Source organism: Erythrolamprus reginae, chromosome 7 (assembly GCF_031021105.1).
Source record: "Erythrolamprus reginae isolate rEryReg1 chromosome 7, rEryReg1.hap1, whole genome shotgun sequence".
In the NCBI taxonomy this organism is placed as follows: domain Eukaryota; kingdom Metazoa; phylum Chordata; class Lepidosauria; order Squamata; family Dipsadidae; genus Erythrolamprus; species Erythrolamprus reginae.
Window position 1 is genome coordinate 86,809,976 of NC_091956.1, and position 4,877 is coordinate 86,814,852.

A 4,877-nucleotide genomic window follows, 5' to 3' on the forward strand; every position below is an offset into this window, starting at 1 on the left:
TGCATTAATGGCATAATTTTGCATTTCATTTCAGTGTCACTCTCTTTATTAGATATATTCATGACTCTTAACAAGATCATCTTGGAAAATTAAGTTTGTTCTTTCTTTTTAAATCTATTTTGGAGACGATGGGGAGAATTACCATGGTATAATTGGCCCGGCTTTCCATTTGCTTAATTATACAGTAGAGTCTCGAATATCCGTCCTTCGGTCATTGGACATTCTGGATTATCCGACGCCACTTGGGGGCAGGGCTGTAGGCATTTCTGTGCCCCTCCCAGACACCACCACCCCCGCAAACATGGCAGCCGCAATGGGGAAGGTGACGTGCAGAGCCCCAAACATTGCAATGCAAAGGAGGAAAGCCATTGTACCAATGGAGTAGAAACTTGCAATAAAACTTCAATATGCTTGCAATTCATCATGATTTCAAGAATTTTCTTAGACCCTCCAGAGTTTCCGACATTTTCAGCCCTCCAACTATCAGCCGCCCACTTACGTCGGATAATCAAGACTCTATATGAAAAGTGTTTTCAAATAGTTTAGTCTGTCTGGATAATTATCTCCCTGGCTATGATCACACCATATATCAGCGCCACAAATTAGCCAACTATATTTTACTGTAGAATACCATGTTAAATCATGTCTAATGGTTAATTCATTATTTGGTATATTGTGCCAGTTAACTGCTTTTGAATAACCATGATTGTTAAAAAATAACCCACCCGAAACAAGGTTGAAAACTATACAAGCAAAATGTACAGGTATTAAAAGGTGGTCATTACAAGCACAGACAAAGCCACACACTCATGGAGGCTCTAAGCACACACAAACTATAACTATTAGTGGTTCAAGAAAAGCCACCCATGCAATGGCTAAATACAGTCGCCTGGCTCATACGCAAAGATATCTGACTTTGTTATCGTAGGGGATGTGTATTAGTGCAAGATACGTTTCAAAGGAAGGATGAAAATGAAAGCATTGGAAGATTGATGGCTAAAAGAAAGCCAATCAATAATAAGAATGACAGCAGGTTTGAGTGGAGAGATCTCCGAAGCATTTAAGGAGACAATTGTAAATATTGGCAAGGTTATATACTAGCTGGACAAAGCTCAGAAAAATATTTAACTAATAAGGAAACATCTGGAATATAAGCTTTGCAATGTAGTAGATGCAAGTGCTAATATAGTGGTACCTCTACCTAAGAATGCCTCTACTTACACACTTTTCTAGAGAAGAACCGGGTGTTCAAGATTTTTTTGCCTCTTCTCAAGAACCATTTTCCACTTAGAAACCCGAACCTCCGAAACTGTAACCGGGAAAGGCAGGGAGAAGCCTCCGTGGGGCCTCTCTAGGGATCTCCTGGGAGGAAACAGGGCCAGAAAAGGCAGGGAGAAGCCTCCGTGGGGCCTCTAGGAATCTCCTGGGAGGAAACAGGGCCAGAAAAGGCAGGGAGAAGCCTCCGTGGGGCCTCTAGGAATCTCCTGGGAGGAAACGGCCAGAAAAGGCAGGGAGAAGCCTCCGTGGGGCCTCTCTAGGGATCTCCTGGGAGGAAACAGGGCCAGAAAAGGCAGGGAGAAGCCTCTGTGGGGCCTCTGGGGATCTCCTGGGAGGAAGCAGGTGGCTAAAATGTTGGGCTTTCCTGCTCCTATCTCACGTCGTACTATTCAGAGAAAACTCAATGTTTATTTCAACTTCCTCAAGGCTTTCAGAGAAAACCCCAGTATTTATACATTGTGTTACGGGAGTTACTGAGAAATGTGTTGATGTTCTTGCAAATTCTGAAACCTTGAGTTCTGTGTCTGGGTGGCTGTCCCGTTTTCATGCTTGGTCATTGTAAAAGCAGCTAGATTGATAAAATAAAAAAAAAATGTATGGAAAGGTTGTTAAGATTTCAGCCACTTCATTTCTGGTTTGGGTGGTCACTAGGAGTATAATACCTCTGCCATTAGTCAATACTTGAAAAACCTGTTGTGGTTTGTGACTGGGTTCTTTGTAGTGTAGGTGATGTCACAGTTCTGCCACCCAGGACTGAGTAAAACCATTGGAGTAGCTTCTTCCAGCGATATTTACACAACAATCATCACTTTATCAAATCATTTTCTCCATTAGCACCAACCCAGCACATCACCAACCCAGCCGCCCCAAGTCTTCAGAGATGGGCGGCATACAAATATAATAATAATAATAATAATAATAATAATAATAATAATAATAATACTGCACACCAAGACAACTAGACACAAGAACAGGTTTTTCTCGAATGCCATCACTCTGCTAAAGAAATAATTCCCTCACCATTGTTAAACTATTCACTAAGGCTGCATTACTATTAGTCTTTTAATTGTTCCTATCACCCATCTCCTCCCACTTCTGACTGTAACTTGTTGCTTGTATATCCTTATGATTTATATTAATATTGTTTCCTGGTTGCTTATTTGTACCCTATGAATCATTAAATGTTGCACCTTATAATTCTGGACAAATGTCTCTGTTCTTTTGTGTACACTGAGAGCATATGCACCAACGGCAAATTCCTAGTGTGACTAATCACACTTGGCCAATAAGGAATTCTATTCTATTCTAAAAAAATAAGTCAGTTGAGTAAATTCTACACAAGCAATCCATCCCTCTTAGATTTATTATTATTTTTATTTATTTATTCTTTGTCCAATATACAATACATATGGAATGAAATAGACATTAAGTAGTATATATATATAGGGATAGTAAGTAAAAAAGAAGAGGAGTGGATGAGAGGGAGAGAATATATAGGATATATGAGAAAAGGAAAGGTAATTGGACAGGGGACGTTAAGCACATCAGTGCACTTATATACACCCCTAACTGGCCTCTTAGGAACCTGGAGAGGTCAATCGTGGAGAGATTGTAAGAGAGTCAGTTTCCATTCTTTTTATGATCACTGATTCTTGTTGAAGCAAGAAAGGTTGTAAAATGGGGCAAAAGTCACTTTACAAATGTCTCACTTAGCAACATAAATTTTGGGAGGTCAGTTGTGTTTATAAGTCAAGAACTACCAGTACTTTTCAGTGAGCACAGATGAAAACAATTCAGACCAATTTCAAACGGCTTTGGAGAAACCATGGAATAAAGATTGTGGGTTGGAGAGGCCTTAAAAGTGAGATCGGTCTTTTGTCCAATGCCTCCCTGGTCTGTTGGGACTTGGCGAATCCACCTGTCCATCAGTGTAAACAAGTACAGTCGTCCAAAAGGTTTGAAGGTATCTCCGAGACCGCCTCCTGCCGCACGAATCCCAGCGACCGATTAGGTCCCACAGAGTGGGCCTTCTCCGGGTCCCGTCAACTAAACAATGTCGGTTGGCGGGCCCCAGGGGAAGAGCCTTCTCTGTGGCGGCCCCGACTCTCTGGAACCAACTCCCCCCAGAGATTAGAACTGCCCCTACTCTCCCTGCCTTCCGTAAACTCCTTAAAACCCACCTTTGCCGTCAGGCATGGGGGAACTGAAACACCTCCCCCGGGCATGTACAATTTATACATGGTATTTTTGTGTGTGTGCTTGTTAGTATATTGGGGTTCTTTTTAAACTTTTTTTAATATTTAAATTTATTTGGATTTGTTACGATTTGTTGTGTCTTGTTGTGAGCTGCCCCGAGTCCGCGGAGAGGGGCGGCATACAAATCTAAATAATAAAATAAATAATAAAAAATAAACTAGGGGTGACATTACAATGCGAATCACCTGTTATATATTTTGTGCAAGTTGTAGCCTTTCTAATCTTTTCTAATCAGGAGTATCCAGTAGTCTCTGGTCCAGCTCAGCCTTTCTCTACTCTACCCTACTCTATCCTTATCCTTATCCTTAACGCTATCCTATTCTGTCCTGCCTATTCTATTCTATTCTATTCTATCCAATCCTATCTTTATCCCTATCCCTTTTCCTATTCTATTCTATTTCCTATCCTATCCTTATCATCCTCATCCCTATCCCTACCGCTTTTCCTACTCCAATTCCTATTCCACTCTACTCCACTCCACTATATCTGCTACGGGCTTTAAGTGAGGGTTTGCTTTCTGCCTCTAATATATACTGCTCAAAACCCCCCAAAGGGAGCCCTCAAAGAACCCACCCTAGAGCTGAATGAATGAAATATTCTCATTGAATACTTTGCTCCATACAAAGTTGAATGTGCACCACAGCAGGTGAAATTGACTGTCCATCGGTGTTACTTCCTAAGTGGACACTTTGATTTCACAGAAGTTTGGTTTACTTGGAGTTATATGGTGTTTATTATTATTATTATTATCATCATCATCATCATCATTTATTAGATTTGTGTGCTGACCCTCTCCGAGGACTCGGAGTGGCTCACAGCAAGAATAGAATAGAGTAGAGTAGAGTAGAATAGAATAGAATAGAACAGAATAGAATTCTTTATTGGCCAAGTGTGAATGGACACACAAGGAATTTGTCTTGGTGCAGATGCTCTCAGTGTACGTAAAAGAAAAAGAGACATTTGTCAAGAATCATGTGGTACAACACTTAATGACTGTCATAGGGGCCAAATAAGCAATGAAAAAATAATCAATATTAATAAAAATCAATAACAATAACAATCAATATTAATAAAATAAGATAAAATAAAATACAAATCCAATATAAACTATATTTTAAAAAAACCCTTATTATAAAAAATGAATATTTATTTTTTATTTTTTAGCATCTGCCTTTTTCAATCTGCCACTCTCTCCTTCTCCTCGGTTGTTCCCCCCACTGTGGCGGCCCTAGTGAAGCCACTTTCGCCCCCTGTTGCCGCTCGGGGCCGCCGGGGCGGGATGGTGGTTTGTTTCCAGCCCCGGCTCGTCCCTCGTTTAAACCACGGCCGGCAGGAGCCGGGCG